The sequence below is a fragment of the Petaurus breviceps genome, unplaced genomic scaffold, assembly GCF_028583685.1.
Source record: "Petaurus breviceps papuanus isolate PSGF00001 unplaced genomic scaffold, PetGlider_PUasm1.0 185, whole genome shotgun sequence".
Classification (NCBI taxonomy): Eukaryota; Metazoa; Chordata; class Mammalia; order Diprotodontia; family Petauridae; genus Petaurus; species Petaurus breviceps.
The window spans coordinates 21,259,565-21,285,296 of record NW_027185797.1 but is presented as its reverse complement, the minus strand read 5'-3'; the positions used below and the strand labels follow the sequence as shown (position 1 = coordinate 21,285,296).

General features: G+C 38.2%; 1 protein-coding gene and 1 pseudogene across 18 annotated transcripts in view; both read right to left on the bottom strand.

Moving 5' to 3' along the window:
- Positions 1-25,732, bottom strand: part of RBMS3 (RNA binding motif single stranded interacting protein 3) — a 1,480,592-nt gene that overhangs the window by 411,179 nt on the left and 1,043,681 nt on the right. The window lies entirely within an intron of this gene.
- Positions 5,656-6,943, bottom strand: LOC138161709 (14-3-3 protein zeta/delta pseudogene; annotated as a pseudogene).

The window sequence follows — 25,732 nt, the reverse complement described above, 5'->3', positions numbered from 1 at the left end:
GCATGCCAGCATAGTTGTTAATGGCTGACTTTCCGCATATGTGAGCTTTCATATACACACATACATATATAAGCACATATTCAGAACACAAGCGCATGAAGCTGATTAATTGATTCATCAAGAAACAAAACCAAGTCCCATTTATCTAGAGAATGTGGGCAATGGAGTTCCAATTAATCAAATATTCTGGTTATTAAAATGTCATGCATACCACATATGAATTACCCATTTTCAAAAATTATAACAAAATAAAACACATTTTGCAGCAAACTATCCTGAACATAATTTAATTACCATTCAAAGATTTAATATATTCTCCAGAATATTGAAGTGCCCCCACCCCTTTTTATTCCATTGTACCTTAATTCTCACTAGATTATAGGGACTGAGTAAAGTCAGTACTGATACACACAAAGCAGGTAGGTCTAGGAACCAGGAAGACCCAAGCTGCAACGGTGCCTTACAAGCTTACTAGCTGTGAAAATCATTTACCTCTAAATGCCACAGTTTTCTTCAGCTGTATAAAGGGGAGGACAATAATAGAATTTTCCTCTAATGGTTGTTACAAGGATAAAATGAGATCATATTTGTAAAGGCCTTTACAAATATAATTTTAAAAAAATCAATTACCTATACTAATTCCTTTGTCATCTACCTCTCTTATACACATTTAGAATTTGACAGGAGAAGCATCTAGTTGCTTAGATATCAGATTAAATGTGAGTTTGCCACAGTCTAAGGTCATCTCTTATCCTTAATTGATGAGATGACCTAGTATAATTTTTGTTACCCAAATAATCTCAGCTTCCTTAACTGAGTTCATTGATTTCCTCTGGTTTTAACTTGACTAGTCAGTGACTTCATAAATAAAGAAAATGGCCCACACTGAAAGCAGTCATTATTTTAATTGGAATGAATTAGGGAGACTGAGTGGAAGCCGCAGTCTTCCCCCTACTTTGCTATGACCCCTTCTGCAGACAGGAATGTGGTGACAAAGGAACACCCCAGAAAATGGTGCCCAATACTTATGTTCTTTCCTCCAGCCTCTACACTGGCCATCTTTGTTCCTAGTTCTAACACTGGCAAAGGAAGGTCAAAAGTTTCCATCTGACTGAAGCCTGTTCACAGCAGGCGTCTTTTAGCCCATTAAGACATTGTCAATGAAAAAACAGCCATATTGCTCAAAAGATGATAAACCATCTTCTGTCAAAAACAGAGACTTCTCAATTGGAAATGACAACTACCTTCTTGGATTGGTTTCACTGGTACTGCAATCAACGGGTTATTTTTTTTTAAATACTGCCTTCCCCTGCCCTGCTTCAAATGGTCCTAGAACACTCTTTTCTAAAAGGTCATGAACTATTTCCTGAATGTGAATGGGGAAAAAAAAGAATCAGATCCGCTGCACTGGTAAGGATTAAGGCATTTCATGACACAGGCATGCACATTGTATAAGATAATAGAATGGCTTCTGAACATTTATCACCACTTTTCTCATCAGGCCACCCACATTCTAGTTTGCCAGTTACGTCAGAACAATTTTCAGATTAGCAGAAAATTCAAAACAATTTAGGAAACTTTGAGTATTTTGGGTTAAGGCATTCTCCCCTTCATGATGGCCCCACCCAATTTCAATTTTGTTTTTTTTTTCTTTTAGTTTTTTTTCCCCCAGAATTAAAGTGATAGAATTCCACCAGGGAAAAGGCATAAAAAAGCAAGAGAGAGACAACAATTCCCACCCAGGCTAACTGGTTTGTTATTCATTTACTACCTAGGCCATAGTGTCATGTATAGAAGACTAGATTTGGAGGAATAAACTCTGGCTAAATCAAATACTGACTATATGACCTGGAGCAAATTACTTAACCTCCATGGGCCTCAGTTTCCTCATTTGCAAAATGGGACAAGTAGGCCTTCATGGCCCCTTCCAGATCTGAATCCATTATTCCATTATCACAGCAGATTCTCATTCTATAATTCCCAAACCAACAGCCTGCATACCTCAGTCTACATTCTCTTTTCAACCATATGGTATTCTTCCACTAATTCTCCCATTCCCATTCTTTTTGTAAGCAGTGTCTATACAGGAATTGCTTAATTGTCAAAGATATGTTTAATAAATAAATTCCGGTCAGAAGGAAAGGAAAAACCTAATGCTTTGGAAAGAACACTGGATATGGGGTCAGAAAACCAAGGTTCTGACATGTAGTACCTTTGCAGCTTTAAAAAATATCAGCTACCCTCTCTTGACCTTAGTTTCCTCACTTGTAAAATCTGAGGACTGAACTAACTAATCTTTCAAGAGCCCTTCCATCTCTAAACTGATCTTAGGATCATACAAAATTAACCAAAAGCAAATTGGGTTATTGTCAAGAATCTCCAGGGGGAAAAACAGGACAAAAAAAAAAAACCCAGGAGTCTATTCATAATTACCTTCCCCACACTTAATAAAGAAGTTATTATGCAATCAGAACAAGAAGGAAAGGGAACAAAGGAGAGGAAGGGAATCCTTGGTTGAACACATGGCAGTCTATATTTCAATCCCCTTTTCCAACTGCCCTTTATTAACCAAGTACTGTGATTAGAACAAGGAAGGGAGGGAAGCTACCTTGTCCTTTTAAGTTCTGACTTTGGCTCGTTGGTGACAAGTATAAAGATATGGGACAAGCCATGTTACATGGAAATCTATAGTGGGGAGGGCCAGTCCCTCAGTTCAAGTTGAAGGAAAAGTGCTGAATCTTGGCATCACTGACATCACTGTATGCCACAAGACACCAAAATCCAAGTTACAATCAAGGATCTTGACACAGATCGAGGAAATTCTCCCAAAAGCCTCATGACAAGAGTAGTTCACAAGAAAACTCCCTCATGCAAAGGGCAGTAAACATACATCTCATGGTAGAGGGGATAGAATGATGAATGGAAAGTCAGAAGGCCCCAAGTTTCTGTGTCACCCTGGGCAAATGCCTTAAACTTTCTGGGCATGTATCCTCATCTATAATATAAGGCTACTGGGGAAATTTTAGCTTAGATAATTTCAATGACTTGTCTAGGGTTCCAAAGGTACATTGGTTTATAGGGTCAGAATCTGAACACAGGGAAAGCTTAGGAAATGAATCACACATTTTTAGAATACAGCCATCTGGGTTCAATCTACTGAAAGTGATTAGATAAAAATTCCATGTGGCAAAATTTATATTTAATTAATTTGGGGATAAGGGAGGAGAAAGCAGGAGCCCTCTATTAAAATTGTGTTTTCTTTTCAGAAAAAAAAATGAGGAGGTTTGACTAGAAAGGCCTTAAAGTTCTTTCTAACTTGAAATATATGGTCCATCCAGAGGACTCTTCCAGATCTAGATAAACAATCCCATGATTCTATCCTCCACGTCCAATGGACAACTGGAAAAAGAAGTGACCACTTAAGTGTTCTCAAAGACCCAAAAGATTTTGTTTGGTCATTAGGGCCCTGTAAGACTCTTCCTTCTACACATCTCCCCAAAGACACACAATGGCCTTCTGAGACAGATGCAGAAAGTTCTTGGACTGATGAGACAGATGGAGATACTGCTCTATTCAAGGCACATTCCTTGAGGCAGTCCAGGCTGTTGGAGGTCCACAACAAACTGCCTTTCTTTCCTTATCTCTAGGACTGGGCTATTCTGTGAGTTGCACACATTCAAAAGGCAACATTTAGCTCCTATTGGCTATTTTTATGCTTCACAAAAATTTAAAAGTTAGAAGGGAACAATCTTATCCAACCAATTTCTCCTAAAAGAGATCACTGCTATTGCCTCTGACCTTGACTCAGATTCTATGTGACCATTTTTCTTAGCTCTTCCAGTTTTGTCACAATCTATTGATCACACACATGTTTATTCAATCAGCTTCCCAATCTTGTCTCCTACCCAAGGCCTTCCCACCAGCCTAGTTTATCCATCTCATTAAAGAATTTTATGTGCCTCGTATGATTTTCACCTAAATCATCCTTGCTCTCACCACCTGTTCAGAATTTTCAATACAACTATCTCAGTTGACCAAGACCTTGCCTGGGCTGCCATGAAAGACAATTTTTGCATCTTCTAATCAGGACTAACTTGCAGCCTCCACCCTCAGTATCATTCAAAGTATTTGCACACTTAACCTTGTCTGCCCCCACCTTGGCAAAAAATATCTCTGGACATGCCCAGGTGACAAAGTTGTCTTCATAGGCAGCAACTTGAAGACAAAATTTCAAAAAATATATTTGCTAGATTGCTTAGGTCCTTGTATTTCACATCATTCCTTCAAATGATAAATTCTACTTATATATCTGAAGAACTGATTATATTTATGAACTGATCCAGAAGGAAATAAGCAAAACCAGCAGAACAAGGGACACAATGGTTACCATGACTTCAGTGAAAAGAATGGTAAAAGGACTCTGAATGCTGAACAACTGGAAAAAGCCAGAAGAGCCCCAAAGAATAGATGATAGAGCGCAACTTGTCAAAGGAGAGAGAAGAGGAACAATGAGGGAGGAATACTATATGCGTCACTTATATACTTAGATAGATAGACAGAGACAGACAGACAGACAGACAGATAGAGACTTTCTTGGTCATAAGGTGGGGGATTAAAATCAAAGATGAATTTTATAAAAATGACTTATATAAAGACAAAAAGCATCAATAAATGGCATATTAAAAGAAGAAATTTTGTGATTATGTAATTTCCAAAAAATGAAGAAGATAAATTTGATTATGACCATCACTTTATGCATTGTGAGCTACCTCATAAGCAAAGTCAGTGAGGGCAGGGGTGTTTGTATGTACAGAAATATACAAATCATAGAAACAGGAGTCCAAAACAGGAAACATGCCCAAGAAATGATGCGATCTACAAGAAACAGTGAATATGATGAGGGTGGAGAAACATGGAAAGATTGAAACATTGTGAAGTCAGCAGAGCTGGGAAAATAACACATAGTACTACAATAATGTGGATGGAAAGGAACCCCACAAAACCATAGATATGGAGTGACACAAGTTTGGTATTGACAAAGCTTGACCTTAAGGAAGAGATATAAAAAGTACCTTCTTCAATTCCTTTGAAGAGGTGGGGAGGGGAGACTATGGGTGTGCAATACCAATGTGGGATGTGTTTTTTTTTTAAGTCCATTCATAAAACTTTTATTCCACTTACATCAACTTAATACACACGTTCTTAACAATTATGCTTGGATTGTTCGTGAAAATTTCATGACATTAAACAAAGCTAGCCATCATCTCAAGTTATTTCCCTGTTAACTATTTTTACAGCATATGCATGTTAGGCAAGTATCAAAAAATCACAAAAGCAAAAAACCTAAAAAAAGTTAAATACCTGGGTTTTTTGTTTTACTGCTGTGCTTGAAATACAGTGACTTTATGAATATCAAGCAATTCATTTTTACTGCATCTTTACTTTTACATTTGTTCTTAGGTTGCCTAAACCATTTAAATAAAATAAAATGAGTGGAGCAAAAATAATGAAAGTGAACAGCAGGTAACTTTACAAATAATGGAATGTGAACCATTTCTGCCCTTCTCCAGAGTAAATTGACTGGGTTAAAACTTTGTCTTAAGGAACACTTTTGCAACTGCAATCATAAAGGTGTACACGTTGAGATTGCGTATTCCACAGATACACATGGAATGACATGTAATATCTATGGGACATCTGTTTCTACCACAGCCATGAGTGCTCCAACCCTAAAGTACCCACAATAACTACACCTGTGACTGGAACCAATTATCCCTTAACCCCCCCACCCCTCGCCACCATGACAGACCAATACGTAGGCAGGTTTCTTTGCTTAGACGTGGAAGCTGCTTTAAGACTGGCCTTGTGAAACCCCAATGCACCAAAAGTACTATGCCAAACATGTAAAACATGTATAAAAATTCCATATCCCCATGTTGGCCACCTCAGATGAAAACAGATAACTCCCCAAATGTTAACTGGCTCTACTCCCCTAATATTAAACATAAAAACCACATGGGAAATACAGAAATCCAAATAGAAGTAACATAAACCTGTCATAAATCGTAAACAAAAACTATTTGTGGGACAGCATGGATGACAAATGGTCTACTGTGTAAATTTTTGAGTGAGGCAGACAAAAGTTGGAAGGCTGGTTAATTCTCCCCTCCTTCTCCTGCGTCAGCTTCATCTCCTTGAGTGTCCGATGTCCACAATGTCAAGTTGTCTCTCAGTAATTGCATTATTAGTGTGCTGTCTTTGTATGATTCTTCACTTAGTGTATCAAGTTCAGCAATGGCTTCATCAAAAGCTGTCTTTGCAAGGGAGCAGGCTTTCTCTGGAGAGTTCAGGATCTCATAATAGAACACAGAGAAGTTCAAGGCCAGACCCAAGCTCATAGGATGCGTTGGTTGCATCTCCTTTTTGCTGATTTCAAATGCTTCTTGATATGCTTGTTGAGATTGATCCTCTATTCCTTTCTTGTCATCACCAGCAGCAACCTCAGCCAAATAATGGTAGTAGTCTCCCTTCATTTTCAAATAGAAAACTTTGCTTTCTGCTTGTGAAGCATTAGGAATCAAGAACTTTTCCAATAGAGACAGTACATCATTGCAGATATCTCTTAGTTTGGTCTCAATTTTCTCTCTGTATTCTCAGGCCATCTGCTGTTTTTTTTTTTTTTCAGCACCTTCCGTCTTTTGCTCAATACTTGAAACAACCCTCCAAGATGACCTTCGGGCCCCTCTGACATTTTTGTAAGCAACAGAGAGAAGATTCCTCTCCTTATTGGATAATTCAGCTCCTTGCTCAGTTACAGACTTTATGCAGGCTGCCATGTCATCATATCTCTCAGCCTGCTCAGCCAATTTGGCCTTCTGCACCAGCTCATTTTTATCCATGACTGAATGTTCTGTGCCCGGCGGCGACGATGTGAGATGTTTGAGAAATGATGGCTAATTTTGTGGAAATATCTTCCCCTCTTATTTTTTATAAGGGATGGTGTTCTTAGAGGTGGACCCAGCAAGAAAAGTAGGTAATATAAGAAACAAAATAATAAAATTATTTTTTTAAATAATCACCAAAAACATCTTCATTTCTTAAACAAGACAGCCAATAGATAAATTGACCTGAGACCTAGCGATTATTTTTCCAAACCTTCTTTTTTCTACTCCCAATTCCAATCAATCAACAACATTTATTAAGCATCTGGTATGTGCCAGGTACTATGGTAAGAGCTGGGGATACAAAATGAAGCAAAAGATTGCCCTTGCTTCAGGGAGCTTACAATCTAACATGCAAACAAATACAAAGCAAGTTGTATATAGGATAAACAGGAAATAAACAGAGAAAAGGCAATGTAATTAAGAGGATCTGAGGAAGGCTTCCTCTAGAAGGTAGGATTTTAGTTGGGACTTAAAGTCAGAGAGGAAGTTCATTTTAGGCATGGAAGAAAGCCAGAGAAAATACCATCCCACCACCTCAGACCTTAGTAAACACTTGGTTCAGTCACAATACTAGCATTCTAACAGAGCTGTTCTTTTTCATTCTACTTCCAAACCAGACTCATTTTCCTTAATTATTGTCCTAATTCAGATACAGAGAGAGAGAGAGAGAGACAGAGACAGAGAGACAGAGAATGGCATAGGAGAAAGAACCTTGGACCTAGAGGCAAAGATTCAAGGATTCAAAGCCTGTCTCAGACTAGCTTAACTAGCTGTGTGACTATAGGGATCCCAAGAAAATTCCATGAACCACAGGACTTTCTCTAACAAACATACTAAGTGGTGATAGACATTTTGCTATGTATATCAATGGAGGGAATTATCAGAACATGGAGAATATAGATCCCTGGAACATTGATGATAGGTCTGGCCATGTTGCTTCCTTCCATATAAATCTTCAATGGCTCCCAATTGTCTACGAAGTAAATGACAAATTCCTTTGCTAGATATTCAAAATACTCCACATTCTGGCACTGCTTTAACTCTTCAACTTACTATCATAGTAAATTCCTTCACACACTGAAGGTTGGACAATTTCTCAAAGTTGTAGTTCTTTTATGTCAGAGCTGAGATTAGAACTCAGATTCTTTATAGACAATCCCAAAGTTCTTCATATTATGCAAGATTGATTCATTGTATTTCTGTAATATGGAAATAGAAGCTTGCTTTCTAAATTACCATATATTTCTAAATTATAATATATTGGTCAATGTGATGAGGTCTGGGCTTACATAGAACACACACACACACACACACACACACACGTTCCATTATGTTCTATTATGTTCCCCAAAGAGTCTCTTGTTGTTCATAACAACAGGTAATCAAATCTGTATTTTTGGACAGCTTTTTCTAAAGTCCTCAGTGGATATTCATTTCCCCTAAATGACTGTTTTCCTACATTTCAACAAATGGACTGGTCTGGTGACCCTCTCAGCACCTGGGTTGCACATTTTCAATTCGGGAAGTGTTTACTCTCTGTAGATTAAGCAGGGCTTGCTGGACCCAGATCAGAGAAAGTTGTAAAAACAGATGGATGACGAGCTGTGCAGGCCTCACCAAGAGAAGGCTACTTACATCACAACCTCATCTAGAAGGATCAAAGGTCGTACATGCCTGAGTATGTGTATGTGTGTTTAAAGTAAGTTGAATAGGGTCTCTTACATTTAAAAAACATACACAAAAACACAGGGAAAAATGCAAAATTACTGTCACCAATGATGCAAGGATTTGACTTACTTGAAAAGACATTTAGATAATTCTTTGTTGATGGCAAGTTGAGACATAGAAAACCCAACATGGATAAGAATAAAGAAATGTCCTTTCTCCAAAACAGTACACAAAACTTAAATGTAAATTTTGTACACAGTTTTTGGACACGGTTATGCCCATTTTTATTTCCTCTGACACTGGGGAAAAAATTCAGGAGCAGAATAGGGAGGTGTTTCTTTCTTTCTCCCACCACCCCACTGTCATTCCTTCTCTTCAAAAGTCCTGAACATTTGAAGAATATGAATTTTAATACTTTGGATAAAACCAGGACTAACGAGGGTTCATAAGAGTCACAATTAATTAAGACTATATTTGTTAATTCAGTACCCATATACTATATACTGTAATCATTTTCAGATGCTATAAATATAATAAAATGATGGTTTAGCACACAAAGTACTGAGTTTGGAGTCATTAAGACCTAAGTTCAAATCTAGTCTCTGACATTTATTAGGATATATAACACTTTAATTGTCAAGGCTCATTTCAACCATGCAATGACCCTATGAGGTAGCTATTGCAGCAATTATCATTCATTTATAAATCAAGAAAACAAGGCTAAATGAACAGTACATTCTCAGACAAGGCATTAGTATGGGGAAGGAATTGGAACCAGGTCTTTCTCCAAGTCAAATATTCTATCCACCACATAATTCTACCTTTTTTTTTTTTAATGAGGTATAGATATTCTTTGCAAATGCCTGGATTGGCGTGTTTGCAGATACTACTGGGGAGAATTTTGAAACACCATTTAAAAGCTCAGACCTTAGTGTTCAAAATAGATACCTCTGAAACCTGGGGTCCTTTGTCTTAAACACAAAAGATGTCATCACTTCCACAGGGCTGATAACAAGCTGCCTATGTTCAGATTCAATGTCTGCTCTATTCAAAAGCTAAGTGAAGAACTACAGACCCAAGAATTAATTTCCCAGACAATTCACACCCAAATGATAGTGGATCTAGAGAGTGATTTGTGAAAATGCTGTAGTAACAGAATGTCCTATGAGACTCGAGCTTTGTTCAAATCATATTCTTAATGTCCAATGACACCTCCAGTCCAGAAAGCATTCCATTTTCCAATAAGATGTGAAAATACATTTCATTTATTTTCCCTCCTGGTGAAATTCCCAATGTTTCCCATGTCACAACTCATACCATTCTTTTCATAGAGTTTAAAACAAATTAGCATGTATGAATGAGAATTCACATTGCCTACTGCACCACCAGATGGCCATTGACAAAACACTTTGAACGCAGCAACCTGACATTGTGCAAATACAAGCAATAGTCAATCAATCAATAACTCAACAAGGATTTATTAAGCACTTATGATGTGTTAGGCTCCATATTTGATGCTGGGAATACAAAAACTAAAAGTTAATAGCCACTGCCCTCAATGACAGTAATGGATCTGGCAAGTAACACAATTATACTTCTGTAATATCTGTTCAATGACTATTACTCCAAGACTATTCAATAGTTTTGGTATAATTATGTTCTCATCAGTGATAGATGCTGAGCTGAATCAGCATCAATGTTAGAGAACCAGAGAATATCCCATTTAGCAGGGCCCTCAATGACCATCTAGTTCAACACATAGCTGAAAAGGAATGCCCAATATACCACACCGAAAGTGTTTATCTAACCTTTGACTTAGTACCTCCAATAAGAAGGAACCAACTCCCTTGTAAGGCAGCTTAATCTACTTTTTTTTTTTTAAAGCAATCGGGGTTAAGTAACTTGCTCAAGGTTACACGGCCAGTTATTTCTGGGTGTGGTGCTGAGTATCTGAGCCCGGATTTGATCCAGGTCATCCTGACACTGGAGCCGGTGCTCTTACTCGCTGAGCCACCTGGCCGCCCCTATGCAATTGGGGTTAAATAACTTGCTCAAGGTTACACGGCCAGGTGTTTCTGGGTGGGTGCTAAGTGTCTGAGCCCGGGATTCAATCTCCAGGTCTTCTCAACACTGGAGCCGGTGCTCTTACTCGCTGTGCTACCTGGCCGCCCCCACAGCTCAATCTACTTTTGAATAGCCCTGTCAAGAAATGCCCCCCTATTTAAAACTTCATTTTCTCCCTACAATTTCTTCCCTATTCCACTCGTGCCAAAATAACACGGGCAGTCACTCAATAAGCATTTATTAAGCACCCACTTTGTGCCTTGCATTGTACTAGGTGCTGGAGATACAAAAAGAAGCAAAAAAAAAAAAAAAACAAAACCAGTCCCTGGACTCAATAAATTCACAATTGAATGGGGAAAGGGGGAAAGACAACAAGGAAACAAATATAGACAAATAAGCTGTATATAGCATAAATAAGGAATAATTAAGATAGGGAAGTCCCTAGAATTCAGAGGAGTTACATAAGACTTCCTCTAGGAGATGAGATTTTATTTGGAATTTAAAGGAAACCGAAGAAACCAATAGGCAGAAATAAGGAGGGAGAGCATTCCAGACATGGCAGATAGTTAAGAGAAATGCCTAGAGCCAATAGATGGAACGTATTGTTTACAGAACAGCAAGGGCACCCAAATGGGAATGGATGGAGGAGAGCAGCTAGTGGCAATCAGGACCTCAAAGCTGTCAGTGGTCTAGAGGGTGCCTCCACACCATGATGAGACATCAGAGTATGATACCTACCAAAGGTGGGGAACGAAGAATAAGGAAAAGGAGGTCAAGGAATAAGCATTTATTACACACTTACTAAGTGCTAGGCACTGTGCTAAGAAGTTCTTTACAAATATCATCTCAGCTGACCATATGAGGAAGGTGTTATTATTATCCTCTTTTTACAGGTGAAAAAACTGAGGCAGATAGAGGTTAAATGACTCATTTAGGGTCATATAGCTAACCTGACATAGAGTGACCCCCTCTGGTTAACTTCCTCCAAAGAAGAGAACCATTATAGAATCCTAAATTAGTAACTCTAGGAAACTGAAGAAATCAAATGAAAACCCTTAATGGTGTATGTTCAAATGGGATTTTCAGGGAAAAATTATTTTAGAAACCAATGAATGTAGCAATTTGGTAGAAGTCGGTGACACTTTCCTTTCCTCTCCCAAATCAACATTTTTTTGAATCCCAATCCTCCTCTACTGACAAATCAAACTGGAAATCCTCTCCAAGATTCCATCTAGACCAAGTTTATATTAAAAATGCAGCATGTGTGTGAGGAGAACACAAGCAAAACTGTTACCGTGTCACTGTAGTTAGTGCCCAGACTAAAACTGATTCTGAGAAGTCACTGGATAAGAAACCAACAAATGCCAGATTCTTGTAACTTATCCTCTGCTAATTGATTCCTCTTGAGAGCAAATAGAGTAGAGTCTGCTCCGCTGAGCTAAAGAGAGATCGCTCAGGTCAGAGATGGGCTTCTGTCCAAGTTCAGCTCTTAAGGTTATTGTAATATTGCTGGAGGAAGGTTACCGATAGGCGATATCCAGGAGGAAATGAGAGACGAGATTCTAAAGGGAAAACAGAGGAAACTCACTAGGAAGAGGTTTCTTCTGTAAACACACATTTTTAACTTAGAAGCAGTTATTTGCTAGATTTTGACCAGAAAGGGATGTTGCAGGCCCATTTAGTCTAATCCCTCCATTTTAAAGATGAGGAATCTCAAATCCAGCGAAGTCATATAACTTGCCCAAGGTCACAGAACTAAGAATCACAGATGTTCTGTAACAATGGCACACTCTAAACCCAGAGGAATATAATAGATAGGGCACTAGTCTTGAAATTAAGGAAACCTAGATTCAATTTCTACTTCAGATGCTAGATGACCCTCCAATAATCAATGCTCAGCTACCCCCACTCCCTGCACAATGAGAGGAATTTATCAAATCATGATTCTACAATTTCTGAACCCAAGGCCCACAGTCTTTGAACTCTGATCCAATCAATCTGGGCAGATTCGTTTGTTTCTGTGTGTGTGGGAGGGAACTATTATTTTAATGCTACATGTCTGCTATGGAAAATTCCTTTCCAATGCTTGGCAATTCAGCTTATGATTTTAGAAGGGTTGCCTGGACTCTGAGAATGACTTACCTGGGATTGCACAGTAAGGAAGTCCCAGAGAGAGTGGACCTGGACCATCTGGACTTCAAGACTTGGTCCTCTATCCATCTTGTCATCCATGTTGCCTAATGTGCCCTTCTATCGTAATCACTCCCAGGGAATCCCTTGTTATATTTACTTTCATCATTGTCATCATTACCACCATTATCAAAACAACAGCAATGCCTGATAGGTAGTATTTAATTGCTTGCAAACATGTGTGTATAAATACATATATATACACATATACACACATATACATATACAAATAACTATATGCATCTATATTTGATTGGGTCCCACAGCCCTGTGTTACAAGAATTACTCTTCACATTTTACAGATGAAAGGAACTGAGTCCTATCGGAGTCCCAGAGACCCTGCCTTACTCAGTGCCTCTTGGCTGGTATCTGATTCAAAACACAGTCTTCCTGACTTTTAGTCCAGCGCTCCAAGTACTTGGCTGTGTGACCTCATCTATTTTTAATTCTATCTCAAAGTGATCGATTATTCTGATGCCTGAGGTCCAAGGATTCAGGAAGTTGGGTTCCTGTATGTGCATTGGAGCCACAATGCCAAAAGTATGACAAACTGCGAAATCTGTAAGTTTATCGCTTCAGGAACTTATTTTTCTCATTCCAGGGTTCTCTCACCAGTAGCTAATAAAGATGGACCTGCTCATCTTGGCTGCCAGTGGATATTGTTGCTATACAACACACAAAACAAATATATATATATATATATATATATATTTTTAAGTGAAGATTGCACAACATAGTTCACTTAAACCCACTCCTCACTCTAATATACTGGTACCAACACAGCACTGTGTATGAGGTGTCAACCTTTTAATCAATAAATGCAATAATGTGCATTTCCACAGAGCTTTAAGGCTGGCAAAGCACTTTCCTCAAAATCATGTCATGAAATAGGTTAGCAGAAATGACAATCACTTCCCATTTTACAGATGTGGAAACTGAGGGTTTATTAAGACAAGGTCCCCCTGATTACAAAGTCATTATTTGGTCACAAACTGCCCCTCTCATTTATAAGCATCATTTCTGACCCCTATTCCTCACCATCATTCCTGTCTCAAGTATTCTTAAAATACATCATACAGATCTCTTCGACTTTATCATACTCTCTCACATAATATCTTATGTTTGTATATTTCATATCTTGTCTCCTCACCCCCAAATGATCACTGAATTGAATGCCGCTTGAGGTTAAATACTGGCCATTTTTTTCACATGAATAATATTCTCATTCCGGGACCTTGACCATAGTTGACACTTAGTATATCTTGGAAGCATCACGGAGGGATAGCTAGGCGGCACCAGTGAGAATCAACCCTGGAGACAGGATGACCTGAGTTCAAATGTGGTCTCAGATACTTGACGCTTTCCAGCTGTCTGACCCTGGGCAAGTCACTTAGCTCCAAATGCCTTCACAAAAAGGTACCATGTAATAACTCTGTGCACCTAAATTATATGACTGTCGCATAAATGTCAGCTTTGGGGGTGGGGGTGAGTGAGGGTACTCACAGTGACCTCCAGGATATAATGCAATTGAGATTCGGGAGAATTTCATTTTTGTCTTTGGGTCCAGGGTACTCAGCATGTAATCAATAGGTACTTCATAAATGCTTGTTAGTTCATTGCCATCATTAGTTTTTTCTTAAATCATAGAATATCAAAAGTGAAAATGGTCACAAAGGTCAGACACCCAACCTCCTCATTTTACAGATAACAGACTGAGACATTGTAACTGCCAGCCCTGAGATGGGAATCCAGGACTCCTGAATTCCAGTCCCACATGTTTTTCCAATATACTGTTCTGTCTCTTGTAACACACCTAATATTGCTTTACATTTTTATAATATTTTATGGTTTGTGAAGTATTTTCACATATGTTCAATTTGATTCTTTGTGCCAATAGTTGGCAGTGCATTAAAAAAAAAAAAACTTACTGGCTGTTGATCGATTTATTCTGGTGTAGCCAGAATAGATGGAATCTCCATTTTTCAGATGAAGAGACTGAGGCCCAGGAAAGATATATGACTTGCCTAATGTCACACTTAATTAGGTGACAAAGCTGGAACTTGAACTCAGGTCAGCCGGTTTCAAATACAGTTCTCTTTTCATCATCCCATGCTTTTTAAATGCTGAAACTACACCAGGGAATGAAATCTAAGACTGGCACTTCACCATTATAAAGTTCATGCTCTAGCTACAAGGTCACAATGCCAAATGAAGGCCATTGTGTTTCTAACTTTATTTTTCAAGTCTACTAAAAAACAAAACCCTAAGGTATGGAGCCTGGTTTCTAGGTGGGCAGTCAGTACTTGGAGAGACACCAGAAGGTGCTATCCCAAAGGAAAAAGAGCTACGTAAAAAGAGGATGGGAGGCAGCTTCAGAGACTGGCGGTGCTTATAAGAAAGCATCAGGTTCCCTAGTGGGCAAAGTTGACGTCTAGAATGAACATCAGAGAAGTGACCTTCCAGTAAGGTCAACATAATGCCAGGCACCAGAGAAACACAGGCTAGATGCAAGAGTAATTAATGAAAACAGAAGTCAGAAGAGGGTCACTCTACCTTATCACAATATGGCCACCTCGTATGGGCTTCCCTGGATTACTTGTTTCTCTCATGAGGGAGCTTGGATTGAGGGTGTGTTTCATGCTGCCTGGTCTAGGTATGGCCTGTCATAAGTAAGGATGATTTCATTCTTCATTCTTTTTGCACAGTCCCTAGCACATAGTAGGGATTTAACAAATACCTGTTGATTGATTGCCCTGGGCACTGAAACACCTCGTTTCAGCCCTGCCCATGATCCAACATGTGTGTACAGATTATCCTGCATATACGAAATTTGGATGACATATTATGTCTGAAGGGGAAAAAAAACAAACCTGTAAATGGGATATGGGAAAGGGGGTGAAGAAGGAAAAATCAAGGCATGGAAATGAAAAGTGTCTTATCAAAGGCAGGCAAAAGTCTATGTAAAAGTTAAAATAGCCATTTCCAGATTCATCTAAGGACAGTGTTCTTTGTTTATTGTTTGTTTTTCCATGTTCTGCAACACACATTTTATGTTCTCCAACATACTGGGGTTCTTAACCTGGGTTCTATAGAACCCCAAAGAATCCTTGATATATTTCAAGGGTCCATGAACTCAGATGGGGAAGAAAATTACATGATTATTTTCACTAACCTTGAACTGAAATTTAGCATGCCCTTTGATTATAAATTTAAGAAAAGCTGTGAGAAGTGGTACATAGGCTCCACTGGACAGACTCGAGCCCTAGGCCCTGTCAAAGGGGTCTATGACACCAAAAAATAGGAACTTATTATGGAAGAAAACCACAAAAAGTGTTTTCCCCAACTAGCAGGGAACTAGATGATATATTAGAGAGAATTGTAGATTAGGAATCAGGAGACTTGATTTTGAATCTTATTTCAGACTCACTAGCAGTGTGACCCTAGGCAAGACCTCCGGACTTTTTGTGCCTTCAATTCCTCATCTATAAAATTAAAACACTTGACTTGATGGCCTCTGTGGTCCCGACTAGCATCAAGTTTATGATTCCATGAATTCTTCCGCCAGCAAATATTTCTCTAAATGAAAATAAATTTGACACCACTGACTGTAGATGAAATATTGTGGTGCACTCACAGGAGCAAAGAATTTGGTATCTGAAGAATCATAAAAAAATCTTGGCTCTGATATTGGCTGAGTGATTGTAGGCTGATCCCTCTATGTATGTGGGTCTCAGTTTCCTTATCTAGAGAAGAAAAGGGATTGGACTAGGTGACCTCTAAGATATTTTCCAGCTATCAAATCTATGAACCTATGAAGTATAAGCATCACCTGGCCACATGGTAATGTTAACAATTTTGGCTGGCGATAGGGGATTGGTGGCACCTTGAGGGTCAGAATAATGTCTAGAATCACTTCCATTCATTTCAGGAAGTCAGAGAATTTTTAGTATTATTTGGAAGCTCTGGGAATTAATATAACATTTTCTGTTTAAAAATTGACTTTTTAAAACAACTTTGAATTTATTATGATGCCATTAGAAATCCTTAGTAGGCTGTGAGACACCAGGATCAGTTGACATGTTCTTTAAAAATGGCATAAAAAGGGTTTTAATAGGATTATGCCTTTCTAAAATCATCAAAATTTGGCTAGGGAGGAGAAACACAGGGAAAGAACCTGCTGTCATGAAAAGAAATGACTTGGAGTCAGGAAGGCCCAGGTTTCAATCCTGCCTCAGACTCTTGCTAGTTTCATGACCTTGGAAAAGAGCCTCTCTAAGCCTCAGTTTCCACACTTGTAAGATGAGGATAAAAGCACCCCCAGCCTCACCCTGCAAGGCTGCTGCTTGGATTGAATCGGATAACATATTAGTAAAAGCACTCTTTAGACCTAAAGGCATGGAATAGGTATCAATTCTTATTATTCCAGAGTCTTTGGATAGCCTCCCTTTTTCATCTGGCGGCTCTCTTTGAGCCTGTGCCCAGCAAGCAGTCATGCTATGGCCTTCTCTTCTTTCTGGTCTCTGTTCCATTTGGCAGCTGCTCTCTACCTATAATGCCTCATGGAACTGGCTTCCCATCCCTGTTCAAAACGCGCAAAGCTGGGAGTCATATGTGAAGTGCATCACCCTCTTCAGCTCCAAATGGCTCTTTGCAGAACTCAGACTTTCTCCTCCTCCTCCTCCCTCATTTTGAATGACATTCTAGCATCTGCTTTCTCTTCTCTAAATTTCAACTTGCATTTTGAATGACCAACCTGGCTTTTTAATTTTGTGGCTCAAATTCTAGAAGTGTGTAAAGCTGAACGGTTTACAATCTCTTGCATTCAATGAGGCGATCTGGTTCTAATGTATCTCCCAGCAGCTCCCTTTTACTCCATTCAGAAGTTCAAAGAGCAGATGACCCTGCTTCATGCATGCTGCTGAGTAGCCTTAGTAAACTAGACTATGAGAATAGTATATGTTGAAGGGGTTGTGGGAAGGTGGGCATACTAATACATTGTTGGTGGAACTGGGCATTGGTGCAATCATTTTAGAAAGTAATTTGGAACTGTGTCTCAAAAGTTATTAAATTGGCATGTACTTTGAACTAGATACTTCGTTATTAAGTTTTATGGACCAAGGAGGTTACTGCTAGAAGAAAGTCTCCATATACAACAAAATATTTATGGCAGTACTAGTTGTGATAGCAAAGTATCAGAAACAAAGATGACCATTGGTTAGAGAATGTCTCAACAAACGTGGTACATGAAGGTAATGGAGAATCATGGGACTGTGAGGAATGAAATATATAAAGAATGCAGAGAATCATACATATCAGAGGCAGAGTGAAACCAGCAAAGAGAACATTAGACATGACTTCAACAATATATATGAAAAGAACTAGAACTAAAAACCAAAAAAATAAACATGGCTCAGAAGAAAAGCTTTGAGATGATACCTCCAACCCACCCCCTTGCAAATATAGGACATTCACAAGCATGGAGCATGGCATGTATTTTCCAACTTTTTTTATGTACTGACCAGTACTGTCTTTTTCACCTTCTTGTATTCCCTTTGTCTTTAAAAAATACTATTTGTTATATGGATTGTTTCTCTGGGAGGTGAAGTAAAAAGGCGACCTAGATAAAAATATGATAGTGTATGTGTGTGTGTTGGGGTGTGGGTGTGTGTGTGTGGGGAGAAATACATCTATTAAAACTCATTTAAAAATAGTAAACTGGGTATATTTTTAAGGGTGGAGGAATGGGTTGTACATGGGTTGTGAATCCCAAAGACAGAATTCCCAACTCTGGGTTTCAAACCACACAGAAAACTTCAGAACAAATTTCTATTAGGAATAAAAGAGAGCCAATCAGGATGTTCTGCTCTTCTTAGGGTGATCTGCTTCCCAAAGTGCATGACTCCTATGAAGACCCAGAACAAGTAAATAGCTACCACGGTAATGGGGTCTTTCTTCAACTAACATCAAATCAGCTTACACTACAGACCTGAAACTTGAAAGGAAAGGAAATCCTAAATGAAAGTTATTCATACTTTATTTTAAAAATCATGGTCCCCCTCTTTCTTTCTCTTTCTTCAAAATATATAGTTCTGTTTAAAAAACTTTTTTAAGATGATGAGAGCTTTCTAAAAGAAATAAGTAAATATTAGACCTCAACCATAATCCCCTTTGGCCTCTATTGGGAAATAGCTATGGAATTACAGTTCATTGGAGAATGGAGGTCAAAAGCACAAAGGTCAGTAAAAGTTGCTAAGTGGTAGCAAAACAAGCCTCAGATATTGCATGTCCCTCCCTTTTTGTGAAACCTCTCCAACCCACTTCAGTTTTAGAAGAAAAATATTAAGGGAGAAAAACGGTAACAGGGTTGGGAATCAGGTAAGGAACTATAATATTCTAAATGGGCAACATCTGTTACACACAACATTAATTTTAGTAAGTTGTCTTAATAAATCACCTATATTATAGCTAAAGTGAAAAGGAGAAAGAGAGAGATTTTTTTAGTGCAGGGAATTCTGTATTTTGTCAATCAAAATCTTGGCATAAAGCATTAATCTAAATGAACAATTTTGCATAGCAGACATTATAAGACAGCTCCTGGACAGCACCAAGTAAAATAGCTGTACGATTTACAACCATCAGAACAGGTAACGCCTATCTCAACTTTTGATCAGTTTCAAAAGTACAAGAAAGGGGAGGCCTAGCCAGAGAGCGATTCTTCTATAAGAAGATTTGGAGTTGTTGAGAAAGTCACTGGGATGGGGAAGGGCTTTGAAATTGTACCCTTTGAGGGTTGAGGGAAGAAGTCTGGTATGTTTAGCCTGAAGAAGAAAAAAGAGAAATTGCCGGGGATATGATGGTTATATTCCAGTATTTGAAGTTTGTCTCATCGAAGAGAGAATAGCCAGGGGTGGAGAACCTGCAGCCTCAAGGCCATACGTGGCCCTCTAGGAATCGACTGAAGATTGGTCTCAGTCAAAGGTCTGCACTTGAGGGCCTACAGGGCCTCATGTGGTTCCCCACTTTTGGATTAGATTCTGTTTTGACTTGGCTGCAGAAGGCAGAGAAGGGGTAAATGATGTAATGAGGTAGATTGAAGCTCAATGTTAGGAAGAACTTCCAGAAGTGAAACAGGCTAGCTCAGGAAGGAGGGAATGCCCCACTGACCAGGAATCTTCAGGAAAGGCTGGTTGTTTGGTTGTTGAGAAATTTCCAGCAAGAATTCTTGTTTAAGTCTGGGTTCCACTCCATGGCCTCTATGGTTCCTTTCAATACAGACATTCGGTCGACCTTAGCATCTGTTTTCATTTTTCAAATCCCCACTCTGATACTGATCAAATATGAATAGTTCATTGTAGAGAGAAGAGTCAGAAAACTTTTAAAACTGAAAATTAAAGAGAGAAACTTTGCTAAATCATACGACATTTCACGGCACACTATATCCATTTTTAAAATGTAAACGCATGAATAGGTACATAACTATTTAAATGAATGGAGACATAAGATTTCTCCTTTCCTTCCATCTCTAGCAGCTCTTATTTTCTCCAGCTCTTTGAATCACCCTCAATTTATATGCTTATGGGAAAATCAAAACACAAAACAACATAAAAACAGATGGGGCAAACTGTGAATAATAAAAGCTACCATTTGTATAGTGCTTTAAGGTCTACAAAAGGCTTCACAAATATTGTATCATTTGATCTTTACAATAACACTTTAATGTAGGTGCTATTATTATCCTCTTTTTATAGATGAGGAAACAGAGTCAGAAAGGTTAAGTTACTTTCCTAGGACCATAGAGCTAAAAACTATGTCAGACAGGATTCAAACTCAGGTCTTCCTGACTCCAAGTTCCACCTCTCTCCACTAAACTCCCTCATTCCCATGAATGAGAATCTTTTGCCATTTGATGTCTAGAGTTCAAATAAGAAATAGTTTAGTGGAAACTTCTTGACAAAGAGTCAAGAGAGACACAGGTCCCGCTTTACCACAAAATGGCTGTGTAACAATGGGCAAGGAACTTACCTTCTCTTCATTTGTAAAAGGTCCAACTAGACTGCATAGTGTTATTCCGTTAATAATGCGGCAGTTACTGAGTTAGTAACAGCCTATTAATATTTTAGCAAATTTTTTGCTTTACCGAAGGTGGCAAATATAATTAGAAATGCAAACAATTACTAACAAAAGTATCCTCTCTGAAAAACAAAAAAGGAAAAGAGTAAAGACAAATGCGTATTAGCAAAAAGGAAAGACCACTGGCTTTTAACTGTAGTACCAAAGTTTTCCATTTTATTTAACTCAAGGGTTCTTAATGTGGGGACTACAGATCTTTAATGGGTCCACTGATAGATTTCAGGGAGTCTGTGATTTTGGAGGGGAAAAATTCACCTTTATTTTTACTTAATTGATTTCCTTTGTAATGCTATATAATTTATGCTTTGAAAAACATTGTTTTGAGAAGTGATCCATAGGCTTCACTGGACATTGAAAGGGGTCTATGACATTAAAAAAAATGAAGCATCCCTGATAACTCAAAGTCTGCTGCCTAGCAATGATGCCAGCATTTATATCGTAGCAGGACACATGTAGTACATACTTCAGCTGTTTTCTTCATTCTGTATCACTTCACAAAAGTCTTCCCATGATTCTTTGCATTAAGCATATATTTTTTTTCATGGCTATCTACTGATTCGAATGTGTGTAGAAGTGATTTTCCTAGAGTACATTCATGGTCTATAATTGTCACTTTTGCCTTTCACAAAATCATTGCCTCTTTCTTTTAACTTCCAAAGGCAGTGTTTGTTGGGCTTCTTCATCTACAAGGATAAGAACTGGATGTTGAATTCAACTGAACAAGTCAACTTAAGAGCCCATGATAAGCAAAGCTAGGAGATGGGCATACACAAACAAAATGGAGAAAATGTCTTTCCCCTCAAGGGATTTCTATTCTTTTAGGAGATGAGGTTTAAGAATTACAGATAAATTAATAAAAAATATACACAAACTTATAGAAGGTATTTTGAAGAAAGCAAAATGGCTTGCAGCCTGTTAGTATGTAGGTAGAAGGGGTCTTCTCAAGATCAAGAGAGCAATGAATCACATGGCATTCCATTCCTAACTAAAAAACAAATTTTTCATTGTGTTTTAACCCAGGAAGGCTGATTAGCATGAAATTTAATTAGCACTAATCAGGGTGAGGTGAGGGGAGCATGAAATTTCCTATTGCGTATTCTTTGAAAAAAATTTTTAAAGCTAATTACAATCACTGTTATAAAATGAGTTTGAACACTTAACATGCATTTTTTTTAATCTATCAAGGTTGTAAGAGTTATTGTTTATGATAATCATGTCACACTCTCATTACGTGATGTGCTAAGAATGAAATGCCCTCCGTAATTTCAAGTTTGAAATGTCTACTAGATAACAGAGGATATTATTACTACTACTATGTATGATGAGAGGCTTTTATAAAGGACTATTTAGGTTCACAAAGAGAGGAGACATGACAGCACATAGAGTATTGGTCTTGGAATAAGGAAGACCTAGGTTTGAATTTCACCTCTGACATATACAGGCTACATAACATAGGCAAGTCACTTAAATTCTTAGTGGTCCCAGGCAATTCCTAAAATAATACGGGGTGCCTAAAAGTGTTGGTACAGGTTTTAAGCTTAGTTAGCTTTAGAAACTGCACCAACATTTTTGGGATACCCTGTACACTACAAGGTAAATGCCAGGATATTTCAAGGGAGTCTCCATATTCAAGTATTCTTCACTCCAGCAAAATCATAGGAATGAACCAAAGGTCTTGCTTTGGTAAAAATAATTTACATATTTGAACCTTGTGAGGTATCACAAAAATTATCATCCTTATTTTACAGATGGGGAAACTGAGACTCAGAGACTTACTTGGCCAGTTAATTTCCAAATTCAAGTCTAGTAATTGCCTACAGAGAAATTTCAATGAAATCTACTACATATCTCTTCTCTCTCCCTCTGTACCACACCCCCACTTTTCTGCACAATGAATTCTCTAAACAAATAATACTTTAAAATTGTTCTACCCTACAACTTCAGCAGCAACTGTGTTTGCTTTAGCTCTTCGAAGAGAATAACATGCATCACAAACATACTGTTGCTTTGATTTTCTGGATGCTCAAATGCATTTGGAATTTAAGACAACTTTTTCTAAGCTACATGGACTATATGCTTTTCCATAAAAACCCATTAACACCATTTTCATAGTTGGTTACTAACTGCTCTATGGTACAGGGATGGGAGGGGGGAGTGCTTCAGAACTGCCATTTTGTGTGAGCCTTGGTGCAACTGGGACAAATGCCAACACTGTTTATAGCCCTGAATGCTTTCTTTTCTTTGATGTTGTCCCAAGGTCAGGTACCTACGTACTTTCCTGAAGGATTCTTCAGTGTGAAGGATATGCTTTCCACAGGGATTTTGCTGCCCAGACTGTCATCAGTTTCACAGGGTCTTTCTATTAAAGGGTTCTGACAATTCTCATTCCCAGGTACTTCCATCATATTAGCAGAAGTGAAAGTTCACTAGTAGTCAAATATTTCTGTGAAAGGTTGGCAGGGTTCTATAAAAGAGATCTCACTCCTGACAAATAGATAGGACATTATGGTTGGCATTTCTTTTCGTGTCAGGCTTGGCATAGCTCATTTAGGGCAGGACAAGATGCCCTACCACCAAGGGAAGGATATTATTACTCACAGAGGTAAAACACAGCCCTGCCAAGGACTGAACAGATTCCATTATGTCAAGGGAAAAAAAAAGAAATGAATAAATAAAAGGAGGAGATTTTTCCAGAAGAGAGGTGAGGGCTAAGGAGAGGTAAGGTAAAAGAAAACATATTTAGAGAAAACTGACTAAAATATATATAAAATATCCACAAAATGAAGTCATAGATTTAGAGCAGGAAGAGAAATAAGCGGTCACCTAGCCTGTCAAACTCATTGTACAGAAGAGGAAATTAAGGGCAAGGAAGGTTACCTGAAATGTCCAAAGTCACATGATATTTTAAATTTTGAATGACACCTGGGGGTCATGTAGCAAAACTCCACCATTTTTAAACAGGCCAAGTGGAGTTTGAGATAGACTTGTCCACTCAGTATTCAAGTTACTTACTCAGTAAATAAACATCAAGTGCTTTTATGTTCTAGGCATTGTGCTAAGCAGTGGGGTACTGTTCTAATAGCCAATTGTGTTATATGGTAACCAAGAAAAGCAATGAGATCTTAGATCACATCCATTACAACTTTGTGTCTACAATGTGGAAGTGATAGTCCCACTGTAACTTTGCCTACTCAGGTCGTATCTTGAGAATTGTGTTTAATTTAGAGCACACGATTTATACAAGGAAACAATCACAATGCTATACAATGGTTAGTCGAAGGAAAAAGAACTGTTTAACCAAGAGAAGAAAAGACTTAAGAAAAGAAGATTTGGGAAGAGTCAGGTTAGATATTGCTCATTTATTAAGCACCAACTGTATTCAAGGCATTGTTCTATATCTTACTGTGTTTGTATTGTAATTGCATTGCAAGTGACTCTTTACAAAGGGCATTCCTGGTGCCTTCTTTCATCTTAGATACCCTCACATTATAGGTACTGAATACAAATGGCCCCTTTCATTATAAAAACATCTTGTGACAAGTTGATGTTTAAAGAGGCAAAATAAAATTTCTAAAATATATGGATGATAAAAGAAAAGAAAGGACACATTTATTTTGTCTCTGCAGGAATGTTCCAGAGTGAGAACTTCTGAACTAAAACAGAGAGCAACACACACTTAGTAGATATCTTAGTAGATGCTTCTTAGGGAATTGAGACACCCAGAAGTTAGTGACTTACCCAAGGTCACACAGATAGTAAGCAGACAATCTAGAATTTAAACTTAGTTCATCGGACTCCAAATCCACAACTAATCATAGTATAAAAAAAATACTACAAGTGCTTCTGGGACGTTTTAACAGGAGACTTCTGGGAATACATTATATTCTTGGGAATTCTCTGCTTCTAAAACCCAAAGTATAAGTCTTTAAGTTTGGAATTTCAGGCACTATAGGAAGAGAATATTATACCCCAGGTAGGCAACTAACATGAATCCATCTCTTCTACACACATGCATACATACTGGCACAGCCTTTATTTTAAGCAATTGTCTGGGATAGCATTAAGAAATTTGCTTTAAAACTCTTTATAAAAACACATCTATAGAAATCATGAGTCTACTTATTCCAGTGGAGAGGGGGAGGGCCAATCACAAGAAACAGAAGGACTGAATTTCCATGTGTTGGAGGATGTGGAATTTCCAAACCAAATTTGGAAAAACTGCATTTTTTACACTCTCTTCTAAAATATAAACACCTTGAATGAGTGTTTTTTTTTCTTGTTTTTATGGTCAATGAACCACAAAGCTGTTCTAAGTTGTGGCTTTCATGAATTCACACAGCCTAGAGGATAGGAGGTAACTTCTTTCCTTCACTACCTTCTTCCATATTAGACCACAAAATAAAGTCCATAAAGCAGAAAAGAAAGGGAAAAAAAAAGCAATGGATGGAGGATGGGGGTAGGGAGAGAGTAGATAAAAGAGTAGATTTTACTATTCCCATGCTCCAGTGTTCCACAGCAGAACAAGGAATCAGATGTATAGAGAACAGGAAGGTTATTTGAGAACATATCTAGTTCATTTCCCAAACAATATTTTGGATTCTCCCAAAACTTGGTACTGTTAACCAGGTATCTCTTCCTGGTTATCTTCTCTTCTCTTCGTTTCAAGGACACTGTCCTTCCTTGTTCCGCCTCCTTCTTGTCTGACTGCTAGAGAATATAATATCCATATTATTTTT